At 47.5% G+C, this 13,610-nt stretch overlaps 1 long non-coding RNA gene across 1 annotated transcript; it reads left to right on the top strand.

Annotated features, from left to right (window-relative positions):
* Window positions 1-4,667: 4,667 nt before the first annotated feature.
* On the top strand, window positions 4,668-7,909 carry LOC136635084 (uncharacterized). The gene is made up of 2 exons (XR_010793376.1): window positions 4,668-4,862; window positions 7,564-7,909. It is a non-coding gene; the product is annotated as an uncharacterized lncRNA (long non-coding RNA).
* Window positions 7,910-13,610: the final 5,701 nt, after the last annotated feature.

Genomic DNA, 13,610 nt, shown 5'->3' on the forward strand with positions numbered 1-13,610 from the left:
AGGTCTCTCCCCCCTGGGGCTTAGCTGGCACCACCTTTGGGGCCTAGCCAAGATCTCTTGAGAGCTTTTAATCCCACTTTTACCAAGGGAGTCCTCCTGTGCCAGCTGCCCTGGGCTTTTGCTGCCCCAGCATTTTTAAAAGAGCAGCCTGGGGATGCCACAGATGTCATCAACTGGTCCAGCAGCGCACGATGTATAAGCGGTGTTTGTGTGGGTCAGTGCCAACCCCACATCTTAACACGGGCGCTCAGCTGCAGCATCTTAGAGTGGAAGTGTGACTCTAGAGTGGAAGTGGAATAGGACAGGTGACTCTGGATTTAATATGGTGCGGTACTCAGGACCTGGTTAGAGATGTCAATGTTATGGAGCCGTTGGGGAACAGCGATCATGCTGCGATCCATTTTGACATGCATGTCAGGGGAAGAATACCGGGCAAATCTCTTACAAAAACCCTTGACTTCCGACAGGCGGACTTCCCTCAAATGAAGAGGCTGGTTAGAAGGAGGTTGAAAGGGAAGGTAAAAAGAGTCCAATCTCTACAGAGTGCCTGGAAGGTTGCTCAAATCAATCAATAGAGGCCCAGCAGAAGTGTATACAGCAAAGGAAGAAGGGCTCCACTAAGTCCAGGAGGGTACCCGCATGGCTAACCAGCCAAGTTAGAGAGGCCTTAAAGGGTAAGGAAGCCCTTCCGTAAATGGAAGTCTTGCCCTAATGAAGAGAATAAAAAGGAACATAAACTGTGGCAAAAGAAATGTAAGAAATGTGATACTGGAGGCCAAGAGAGACTATGAGGAACACATGGCCAGTAGCATTAGGGGAATAATAAAAGCTTCTTCAAATATGTGAGAAGCAGGAAACCCGCCAGAGAAGCGGTTGGCCCTCTGGATGGTGAGGGAGGGGAAGGGGAGATAAAAGGAGACTTAGAGATGGCAGAGAAATTAAATGAGTTCTTTGCATCTGTCTTCACGGCAGAAGACCTCGGGCAGATACCGCTGCCGGAACGGCCCCTCCTGACCAAGGAATTAAGTCAGATAGAAGTTAAAAGAGAAGATGTTTCAGACCTCATTGATAAATTAAAGATCAATAAGTCACCAGGCCCTGATGGCATCCACCCAAGAGTTATTAAGGACTTGAAGAATGAAGTTGCAGATCTCTTGACTAAAATATGCAACTTGTCCCTCAAAATGGCCACGGTGCCAGAAGATTGGAGGATAGCAAATGTCACGCCTATTTTTAAAAAGGGAAAGAGGGGGGACCCGGGAAACTATAGGCCGGTCAGCCTAACATCCATACCGGGTAAGATGGTGGAATGCCTCATCAAAGATAGGATCTCAAAACACATAGACGAACAGGCCTTGCTGAGGGAGAATCAGCATGGCTTCTGTAAGGGTAAGTCTTGCCTCACAAACCTTTTAGAATTCTTTGAAAAGGTCAGCAGGCATGTGGATGCGGGAGAACCCATGGACATTATATATCTGGACTTTCAGAAGGTGTTCGACACAGTCCCTCACCAAAGGCTACTGAAAAACTCCACAGTCAGGGAATTAGAGGGCAGGTCCTCGCATGGATTGAGACCTGGCTGAAGACCCGAAAACAGAGTGGGTGTCAATGGGCAATTTTCACAATGGAGAGAGGTGAAAAGCGGTGTGCCCCAAGGATCTGTCCTGGGACCGGTGCTCTTCAACCTCTTTATAAATGACCTGGAGACAGGGGTGAGCAGTGAGGTTTGCACACAACACCAAACTTTTCCAAGTGGTGAAGACCAGAAGTGATTGTGAGCAGCTCCAGAAGGATCTCTCCAAACTGGCAGAATGGGCAGCAAAATGGCAGATGCGCTTCAATGTCAGTAAGTGTAAAGTCATGCACATTGGGGCAAAAAGTCAAAACTTTAGATATAGGCTGATGGATTCTGAGCTGTCTGTGACAGATCAGGAGAGAGATCTTGGGGTGGTGGTGGACAGGTCGATGAAAGTGTCGACCCAACGTGCGGTGGCAGTAAAGAAGACCAATTCTATGCTTGGGATCATTAGAAAAGGTATTGAGAAAAAACCGACTAATATTATAATGCTGTTGTACAAATCGATGGTAAAGTCACAACTGGAGTATTGTGTTCAGTTCTGATCGCCGCATCTCAAAAAAGACATAGTGGAAATGGAAAAGGTGCAAAAGAGATTTATAGACTAAGATAACTGGGCTGGGGCACCTTCCTTATGAGGAAAGGCTATGGCGTTTGGGCCTCTTCAGCCTAGAAAAGAAACGCCTGAGGGGACATGATTGAGACATAAAAAATTATGCAGGGGATGGACAGAGTGGAAAGAGAGATGCTCTTTACACTCTCACATAACACCAGAACTAGGGGACATCCACTGAAATTGAGTGTTGGGAGGGTTAGAACAGACAAAAGAAAATATTTCTTTACTCAGCATGTGGTCGGTCTGTGGAACTCCTTGCCACAGAATGTGGTGATGGCATCTGGCCTGGATGCCTTTAAAAGGGGATTGGACAAGTTTCTGGAGGAAAAATCCATTATGGGTTACAAGCCATGATGTGTATGTGCAACCTCCTGATTTTAGAAATGGGCTATGTCAGAATGCCAGATGCAAGGGAGGGCACCAGGATGAGGTCTCTTGCTATCTGGTGTACTCCCTGGGGTATTTGGTGGGGCAGCTGTGATGGGCCTATGGCCTGATCCAGTGGGGCTGTTCTTATGTTCTTAAGCGAATCGGTTTCCTTCCGCAACTTCTGCACTCCTGTAGGTGGGGGAGAGAGATGAACAGAGAGCAAATGGCCCAGGGTGAGGAGTGACATCTCCGTCAGGATCATTCCATTGACACCCACAGAGGCACATGAGCCAGGAATAGCTGAGGGGCCCTGGCGAGAGCCATCTGTTATGTGGGAAAGGTTATGGGGAACGAGCAGTGCCCCTGGCCTCCCATCTAAGGCTGGGTGAGTCAGTGCGGAGCAGGGGAAGATGAGGGAGGGGCCTCCATCCTTGCTGCGCTAAAGGGTCTGAGCATGGAAGCCCCCCTGGATCATGCAGTCTCTGAACATTGGCCTCAGTCAAAATGTGTAGCCCAGCCTGGCCCAAAACCTGGTGCCCGAGGCAGGCACCAAATGCTGCCTGCCCAGGCACAGAAAGTCTGGCCAGTTGGCTCCCTTCAGTGCACATACAGGCCTCCATGCGCCTTGGCTGGATAGTGAGGTGCAGTGCTTCCTCTCTGGTGCAAGTGTAGCTTTCACTGTGCACCGGGACGAAAAAGTGCATCCTGCCTTCTTTCACACCCAGCAGTGACTGCCCTGCTGGAAACGGGTATGAAGTTGTCTATCGAGAACACGCCTGCCACCTCCAGTGCAAGTGTGCAGTGCTGTTCGTTCAAGTTTGGCTCTTAGCTGTCTTCTACCTGGAGGAGACACAGCGGCCTGTGCAGCTGTCGAGTGTCACATTGCCAGTGTGTAGCACAAGGGCACCTGGTGCGTGTTTACTCAGAACTCAGGCTGGAGGTTCTGGGCTCTCACTCCCAGGTGGGTGCGCCTCGGGCTGCAGCCTTAGATCTCAGGCGCCTGCAGGAAAATTGTGCGTCTGCTGTGGGGAGGAGGGGGAAACGGTGGTCCTGCGGTGGCTGGGCGACCCCACTGAATTGAACTTCCCCAGCCTTCTTTTCCCCAAGTGCAGTTCCTGAGCAGGTTTTTTAAAAAGACTGATTATATAATGTCTTTATATAATATAATATAACTATATCAATATATAATAATTACTTCTTTAATTCTATAGTTAATAATTCTTTAAATGTATATAGTGAAAATATACATTATATTTAAATATATACTATATATTGTTAGATATAAAATATATAATTATATATTATAATAATTATAAATAAAAAAGAAATGATATATAAACATAAAATAAATATATACATATATAAACATAAAATAAATATATACATATATAAATATATAATAAAATAAATGATATATAAACACACACATATAAATGATATATATACATACACACATACTATATATAATTTTATTTCTATGTTTTTATAATATATTTAATGTATTATTTTAATCATATATAAAATATATTATAAAATATACTAGTACAAACATAAAATAAAATATAATAATGAATATAATAATTATATTATATTTATATTATAATATATAATAATAATAATAAAATATAATGTAATAAGAAATATAAAATAAAATATAAAAAATACAATTATATATAGTATGTGTGTATGTATATATGTACAGGTGTGTGTGTAGGACAATCAGCGCCTCCATGATGATCAGTGTCCCCCTCTCCTTCTGACCCATTATAAATATATAGAGTGTGTGTATGAATATATAGAGTTACACACTTCATACATAAGTATATGTGAGTGTGCACATACATATATATGAGTGTGTGTGTTTACACACTATATATTTATGATGGTTCAGAAGGAGAGAGGGGGGCATTGATCGTCCTGGAGGCCCTCAGGCGGAACAGATGTGGGGCAGGAGGGGTAGTGTGTGTATGTGGGGGGGAGAGTTGGTGGGGGGCGACCCAGAGAACTGGCCCCCCCTCCCCCCTCCGGCGCCGACAGAGCTAAGCACAGGCTAGAGTCAAGCTCGGTGGCCACGCGAGGGTGCTGCTTCCAGCCCTCCCCTTCCCCGCCCCTCCCCGCGTGGCTTCCGCCCGCAGAGCGCGTTGCCATCTTGCCGCGGCCAGTCTCCTTGGGCTGCCCTCGCTGCTCGCCGGCATGTCCTTGCAAGCGCTGCGCAGCGGGCTGCGCCTGCCCGCCCTGCTCGCCCGCCCCGCCGCCAGGGGCATCACCTCCAAGCCCCCCCGGGACCCCATCGGACCCATGGTGAGCAGGCGGTGCTGGGGGGGGGGGCGCGTCCTTAACTATACTTGAGATAGTACGATTAGATACTATGGGTGTGCATTTTATACCTGCACAAGGGCACAAGCCTGACCAGGTCTACTCAGAAGTAAGTCCTGCTTTGTTCGGTGGGGCTTACTCTCAGGAAAGTGTGGATAGGATTGCAGCCTAAGAGAGCTGCTAGCTGGATGATACACAGGGCACAAGCCTGACCAGGTCTACTCAAAAATAAGTCCTGCTTTGTTCGGTGGGGCTTACTCTCAGGAAGGTGTGGTTAGGATCACAGCCAAACCTACATGCAACACACACACACACACATAGAGAGAGAGAGAGAGCAGCCATTTTCAACCACTGGGCCATGCCACACTGGTGTGCCGTGAATGGTCCCCAGGGGTGCCGCGGGAATTTGGGAGAGGGTCATTTATTAGTAGAGCTATTGGGGGATGTGAGCCCCCCACCAACAGCATGGTGTGCCTTGTCAGTGGTTAAAACACTGATGGTGTGCCTTAACCATTTTATTGCCCTTTCAGCATGCCGCAAGATGGAAAATTTGAAAATCGCTTTATAGAGAGAGAGAGAGAGAGTGCGTGCAAGAGAGTGCACTGCTGCCAGCTGAGGGCCCGATCCTATCCAACTTTCCAGCACCAGTGCAACCGAAATGCAGCCCCAAGGTAAGGGAACAAATGTTCCTATACATTGAGGAGGCCCCTGTGACTGCCTCCCTACCAAAGGATGCAGCACATACCCCATCAGTATGGCTACACCAGTCCTGGAAAATTGGATAGAATTGGGCCCTGAGTTGAACCCTGGTGCATCCAAAGCAACATTGCCTCTTAGAAGCAGGTAGATCAGAAATATACGGGAGAAGGGACAGGACAAGGTGTACAAGGGTGGATGGGGTGTGGGGTGTTGGAAACAAAAGTTTGGGACCAAGAATAGTGTGGAGCTGGGGTAGGGTGGTCTAGTAGTTTCAAGGACCCAGAGGGGTTGTGGGCTGAGGGGCAAAGGCTTCTGATGACTGACTTCAGAATCTCAGGTTGGGGGGGGGGGTCAAATCATAAATTTGATTTCATTCCAGGCTCATCATTGTTTTAAAATCAGACACTGAACAGAACTAGATACATTTTCTGCCTGGAGTGTATCAGAGTCTCTTGTTTCCTTGTAGCTTAACCCATGAAATGAATACAATAATAGCTATTGATCTTGAGAGGAGGAAAAAAATATTTTTTCAACCTCTCAGAGGAGGTTGTTTGGTTCTGAATTTTTTGGTTCAGCTGTTTGGTTCTGAATTTTTTGGAAAGCTGTTTGTAGACCAAGTGCACCAAGAACAAGAGAATAAGCACAGTTTGGAAGCAGAGAGCCTGATTCTCCAACCACTGCTTTTGCGTGGAGGGGCCTGATTCAGAATGGACTCTGCTAGCCCGCCATGTTGTTTTAAAGGGTGGGCCCAGGGTGCACAGCTATTGTTTTGGGTCTGGGTATTTAACCGTCCACTTGCATCTGGCCAAGAGAGAGATTTAGGAACACTGCTTAAAGCTGCTGCCTACTAAGACCGATTCTCGGTCCACCTAGCTCAGTTCCGTCAACACAGGCTGACTTTGTCCAGATTTTTTTTTCCTGCCCTACCTGTCAGGGATTGAACCCAGGACCTTATGCATGCACAGCTACTGCTCTACCTCTGAGCCACAGCCCAATCTTTTAACATATATTTTGTGACCTGCGTGCATGTAGGATGTTGGCAACCTTCAGTCTCGAAAGACTCTGGTATCGTGCTCTGGATGGTGGTTCTGACACAGCATCTAGTATGGCTGAAAAGGCCGATTCGGGAGTGACAATCCCTTCCACACTGGGAGCAAGTGCAGTCTGTCCCTGGTCTGTCTCCCTGGCTGTGGGCCTTCCTTCTTTGCCTCAGACTGTTGGCCAAGTGTCTCTTCAAACTGGGAAAGGCCATGCTGCACAGCCTGCCTCCAAGCGGGCCGCTCAGAGGCCAGGGTTTCCCACTTGTTGAGGTCCATCCCTAAGGCCTTCAGATCCCTCTTGCAGATGTCCTTGTATCGCAGCTGTGGTCTACCTGTAGGTCGCTTTCCTTGCACGAGTTCTCCATAGAGGAGATCCTTTGGGATCCACCCATCATCCATTCTCACGACATGACCGAGCCAACGCAGGCGTCTCTGTTTCAGCAGTGCGTACATGCTAGGGATTCCAGCATGTTCCAGGACTGTGTTATTTGGAACTTTGTCCTGCCAGGTGATGCCGAGAATGCGTCAGAGGCAGTGCATGTGGAAAGTGTTCTTTTTCCTGTTGTACATTTATTTTATTTTGCACATTTTTCTACTGCCCTTCCCCCAAGGAGTTCAGTGTGGTGTACATGGTTCCTCCCCTCCGTTTGTTCTTGCAACAACCCTATGAGGTAGGTGAAGTTGTGAGCTAGTGAGTGGCCCAAGAAGATTCATGGCTGAGCAGGGATGGAAACCTGGATCTTCCAGGTCTGACTCCCAAACCACTCACCATCCTTCTGGTGCTGGAGTGTTACTTGGGTTGTGTTCTTTTCCAGGCATCCAAGAAACTTGCAACTTGGGGTCATCAAACAAAAAGACCTGTCCAAACTGCGTTTGACATCTGGATCTACATCCTGTTATATTTCTTGTGCCTGAATGTTCTAGCTTTCATGTCTTCTCTTGTACAGGAGAGCTTCATCGCCTTCTCAACTTTCTTTGTGGCCTTCATGGTGCCCTCTGGGTGGATCCTGTCCAACCTGGAGTCCTACAAGAGTCGAGAATGAGAAGAGAAGTGGGCCAAATCCTGACCCTGGAGTAGCAGAGAGACCTTCCTGGACGTGTGGCTTCCTCTCTGCTGTGGACAGCCTGCCAACCACCTTTGCCCTCGCTCCGTGAGCACCAGTGTCCTGAGATATATTCTGTGCTATGGTTTCCTGGACCACAGAGGATATGGATCAAGACGTCTGTCTCATACTGCTAAACTCTGTCTAAAATACATCATGCTCTGTTAAATAAACCACATTACAGACCTCTGCTGCTGTTGCTACTCTCCTTTTGTGTGGTATTGATTTAAAAAATTCTGCAGACAATAACATGTGGTTATATTTTTATTTATTTACAAATTTATACCCCGCTTCATCTCCCTCCTGGGCATTCAAAGTGGCTTTGAATATTTCCACATTTATATCCTGCCCTTCCTGCCAGGGCAGAGTCCGTGGTGCCAGTCCCTCATTCTAGCCTCACAACAGCCTTGCACGGTTGTTGTGGGCGGGTCACCCAGTAAGCTTTCCAGTCCAACACTCTGATCGCTACACGCTAACATAATGAGAGGCCAAAGACCCATCTAGCCCATTATCTTGTCTCCCAGCATGACCCACTGGCTATGTTGGGAAAACCCAGAGGCAGGAGATAAAGGCATCCTTCTCCCTTGCTGTTTCTTCCTTGTAATGGTAGTCAGAAGCATGCTCCTGTAGAAACTGGAGGTAGCGCATAAGTATCGGGACTAGTAGTCATTGATAGAATTAATCTCCATGGATGTGTCCAATCCCCTTTTTCAAGCCACCCCCAGATCCTGTGGCAGGGAATTCTATAGGCTCATGATGTGCTGTGTTTAGCTGGCCATTCTATATCTCCTGGCAGCCAGCGTCATTGGGTGACTTCTAGTTTTAGGAGTGTGAGAGAGGGACAACAACCTCTTGTGCTCTCCACAGCACGCATCATGTCATGATCCTCAATCATGTTTCCTCTTCAGCCACTTTCTTCTCCCCCCCCCCGTCAAAAAGCATGTAAGGAGGGTGTTCCAGCTCATCTTGATTGCACTCTTTCCAGCTCTATGATATCCTTGATGTGTGGCACCCAGAACTGCACACAGTTTTCCCATGTGGCTGCACCATAAATTTATAGAGGAGCAAAAATTTCAAGGTAATTTTAGTGACCTCTTTGTTTCTCTTGTATAGCAGTGTTTCCCAAATGGGTTGTGAGCTGATTTTTTTTGTGGGTCGCAAAAAGTTTTGAAATATTAAAAAAAACAAAACTGCAAGCAGCCTTGTCTGGTTTGCAGAATAAAATTGTGAGCTGGAATGCTGACCTGTGATAGGAGATAATCTTCATATCCCCAAATTAAAATGTCACATTTTCTGATTTTCTTTAGAAATTGACATGCTATAGCAGGACCTCTGAGAGGAATTTTATCAGGAGGCCTTCATGCCCGTTGCACAAACTTATGTTGCACTATGGCATTGCCCTCCCCAGATGTCAACAAGTGTGCAAAGGACCTGACCTCTGCCAGCCTCATGGTGGGCTCGTTCATATTGGTTTCACTCCTTCCGACAGAGCTGTGAGGGTGAGTGTGCGGGGTGGGGTGGGGGGAATGAGGGAGGATTTTTCCCTCTCCCAAAGTGGTCCCAGACGTGGTGGGTGAAGGGCTGACCAGCCTAGGAAGGGGTAGATTTTTGGTGGCAGGGGGTAGTAACTTCCTGCCTGCCCCCAGAGCTGCCCCACAACAAGGAGTGCTACCTGAATTTCGACTCCTTGCAACCAACATTACCCGGCAGGAGCACTACTGTTCCCTTGGTGCAGGCTGGGGGGACCACTGTGACATTGTTGTGCCCTGGCTGGCATTGTGGAACTCTGGCTGGCAGGGGAATGCATTTGTAGCTGCATTTGTAGCTGTTCTCACACCATCCATCTGGGCAGGACTGGGATCAAGGCACTCCTCAATATCTAGGATGTAACCAGGCATGCAACCCAGAGTGCAGTCCTAGGCATGTGTCCTATCACATTTACCTGGGAGTAAGCTCATTGACTCTAGAGACTCCAGACTCAGACTGCTGCTGTCTGGAGCAGTTGTTGAGCTCCACTTTCATCAGATTGGGACCATGCAGACAGCCTTGCATTCCTCTTTGCCTGATTTGGCCAGCAGCCAAGGTATGTTTGCTTACTCATGAGTAAATGCGACCATGTGGCTTACTTTCCATAGGGCTCAATACATTTGCCTGCTTGGAGGGAGGGACTTCCTTCTTGGGGGTGTTTTTTGGGGGAAGCTTTCATTGGATAGGAACCCCTCTGGTGTTGAACCCCTCTCAGCCTGCCAAATCTGATGGACTAAGGCACGTTCACCTACTCGCGAATAAACGCGCGATATGGCTCAGTTTCACTTTCCATAGGGCTCCATGCATTTTTGGGTTTCCAGTTTTTTGGCTATAACTTTTGATGGAAAGGAAATAATTTCCTCCCGTTTTTTGCTGGAAATTTCGCATCCAACAGTATATGGCAGGGGTGCTCAAACCCCGGCACTGGAGCCACTTGCAGCCCTTGAGGCCTCTCAATGCAGCCCTCAGGGAGCCCCCAGTCTCCAATGAGCCTCTGGCCCTCCGGAGATTTGTTGGAGCCCACACTGGCCCGACACAGCATGAGAGCGACTGTTTGACCTCTTGCGTGAGCTGTGGGATGAGGGCTCCCTCCCCTGCTTGCTGTTTCACATCTGTGATGCAGTAGCAGCAGCAAAGGAAAGGCCAGCCTTGCTTTGTGCAAGGCCTTTTATAGGCCTTGAGCTATTGCAAGACCTTCATTCATTCATATAAGTTCATCTTTAATATATTCATTTATGTAAACTTATGTAAATTTATTCAAATTTTAAATGTAAATTAATTCTTTTTTCCCCCGGCCCCCGACACAGTGTCAGAGAGATGATGTGGCCCTCCTGCCAAAAACTTTGGACACCCCTGGTATATGGCATGATGGGGTTACTCCTAACCTCCGCGATGTTAGCGATGTTGGGTAATTTGTGGTGTCACCCCCCCAAGGCTGGTACCTGGGGTGGACCGCCCCCCCTTCCCCTCACTAGCTACACCACTGGTTTAGGTAAAGCATTTCAACTTCAGAAAATGGCTATTTAAATGCTATCTTAGTAATTAACATGGCAGTCTTATAAGATTCCACTATTCCGTGGTTCTCAAACTTTTTAGCAGCAGGACCCACTTTTGAGAATGACAATCTGTCGAGACCCACCAGAAGTGGTGTCATTAACCTGGAAGTGATGTCATGGCTGGCAGTGACATCATCCGTTCAGGTTTCAAACCTAAGCCAAGATCAAGCAAGGGTCCCATTACACAGCGCAGTCATGCTGTTGCATTGTTGTTGGCATCCTTCAGTCTCGGAAGACTCTGGTATCATGCTCTGAATGGTGGTTCTGGAACAGAGTGTCCTCTCCAGTGCGCGAAGCCTGGGTAAAGTAGGTATGGAGGATAGGCTGTTACCCATGCAGCAAATCCCCCCTCTCCACGTCGCTGAAATGGTCCAATGGAAAGGCAGAGGCCAATACGGTTGGTTCCAGCGACGTCGCAGGAGTTGCCAGAACGTGACTGTGTTCAGCCATGAACTGCCTCAGGGACTCCAGCTCCGGATTTTGCCTCGAGGTTGACTCCTGAAGCCTTTTCCATAACTGGATGTAGCCACAAGGCAGTGGAGGTTTGGGATCAGAGTTTTCCTTCTCTCATGAGCTGCCTTCCCAGGCTGACGAGTCCCATCTACCCGGTGTATTGTATTGTACCCGGTTGTATTGTATAGCTTGGAATTTAAACATTCCAGCTCAGACACAGAATGCAGACTTGGACCCTTTTCCAACCACACAGCCCTCCCGCCTTTCCAGCCTGCATCCCATTTCCCTCCCGAGGAAAGCACCAAGTCCCACTTGGAGTCCACCCTGCCCAGTACGTGAAATTGGCTTGCAACTCACCTAGTGATCCCTAAGTGGTCCCAATCCACATTTTGGAAATACTGCACTATACTATTACTCCCATATAGTGCATTATGCTTATGCAAAATGCTTCCTGTGTGCTGTATTGTCTTTTGTATTATCCCCATATTGTGGATGGGGAAGACTGAGGCTGAGAGGCTTACCCTAATTAGGCCCACCTAGTGCATTTACAGCAGGGGTGAGATTAGAAGGCCAAAGTCACCTGCAGCTCAGGTTCTGCCACAACATGGCACAATAGAAAGTAAGACATTGGAGGGCTGAAAGAATTGTGGCTTGCACATGACTCCATAGCAAGGTGAGATCTGAACAAGGGGCTACTCCCTGCTTTTAATATACCAGCTTTCTGTGATTCTTCCGTCTGTCCAAGGCTACGTGCACCCTGTGCTGAGGCATAAGGAACAGAGAGCAAGAGATTAGCCACAAGCAGTGCTGAGCCATCGTAGCAGCTATTGGGGGAGGCTTGGGTTTGAATCCTGCTCATTCGGTGACCTTGAGCCTGTCAATCTTCACCTACCTTCTCAGGCTACTCCTGGAGAGTCTTTGAAGAGCAGAATACAGTTCCAAGATTAAGTGAACATCGTACAGGGGAAAGTCTGGTGACATCATCTCATTTCTAGATTTCTGCTCACAGTTGTTTGGGCCAGTGCTTCTCAGACTGTGGATTGGAACCCACTAGGTGGTTCATGAGCCAGTTTCAGGTGGGTCCCCATTAATTTCAATGTGTATTTTATTTTTACTATATTAGACTTGCTGCTAGCATATTATGTGACTGTATAAGAACATAAGAACAGCCCTGCTGGATCAGGCCATAGGCCCATCAAGTCCAGCTTCCTTATCTTACAGTGGCCCACCAAATGCCCCAGGGGATTCATTTGGGATTCATTCATTCAAATGCAGTCATTTGGGGACATGTGACAGATCTGTGCTTTTAATAGGCTACTATGTATAGTATATATTTTTAGCAATGATAGTAAATGGGGCTTACTCCCAAGGGACTAGGATTGCAGCCTTTGGGATGTTTGGGGGATTTGGTTTTGTTGCATGGGGAGGGTGTTAAAAACTTTCTTGTTGAATGATGTCACTTCCAGCCATATCATCACTTCTGGGTTAATGACATCACTTCCGGTGGGTCCTGATAGATTGTCATTCTAAAGTGGGTCTCAGTGTGCTAATTTTTTTTGAGAACCACTAATTTAGGCTGTAGTTTGGCCTGGAAATGCATGCTACACAATGCCCCAGGCCTTTAAAAAAATGACATAGCATTAATTTATTTCCTGCCTTTTTGCAGAGATTCAAGGCTGCTAACATTACGGATTAAAAATATAATGGCAAAACAAGCTGCAGAGAGCAAGGAAAATGAATCATAGAATCATAGAGTTGGAAGGGACCCAAAGGGTCATCTAGTCCAACCCCCTGCCTAAGGAAGGAAATCATAGAGCATCTCCAACAGGTGCTTGTTGAGTCTCTGCTTGAGTATCTCCAGTGAGGGAGAGTCCATCACCTCCCTCAGCAATCTGTTCCACACCCTGACAAGCGCATCAGGAATTTTTTCTGATGTCTAATCGAAATCTCCTCTCTTGCAGTTTGTACTCATAAGTTCTAGTTCTGTTTGTTCCCTTCTTCCACATGACAGCCCTTCAGGTCTTTGAAGAGAGCTGCCATATCCCCTCAGCCTTCTCTTCTCCAGGCTGAACATGCCAAGTTCCCCCAACCTTGTCCTCCAGCCCCCTGAGGACAATGCAGTAATCAAGAGTTGATGGGGAATGCCTGCAGGAGCAAATATCTGTTTAACCTCTGAAATCATACAAGGGAGAGAGTGTGGTGAACCTCCCATGGGAGAGAGTTCTACAAAGCTGCTGTTTACTGAGTCAGACTCTTTCGCTCAGTGTTGTCAAGTTCTGGCTGGGATTGTCTCTCCAGCATTACAGGCTCAGAGCCCAATCCTATGCAGGTCTACTCAGACTTAAGTCCGGCTGT

The sequence above is a fragment of the Tiliqua scincoides genome, chromosome 15 (assembly GCF_035046505.1).
Source record: "Tiliqua scincoides isolate rTilSci1 chromosome 15, rTilSci1.hap2, whole genome shotgun sequence".
NCBI classification, from domain to species: domain Eukaryota; kingdom Metazoa; phylum Chordata; class Lepidosauria; order Squamata; family Scincidae; genus Tiliqua; species Tiliqua scincoides.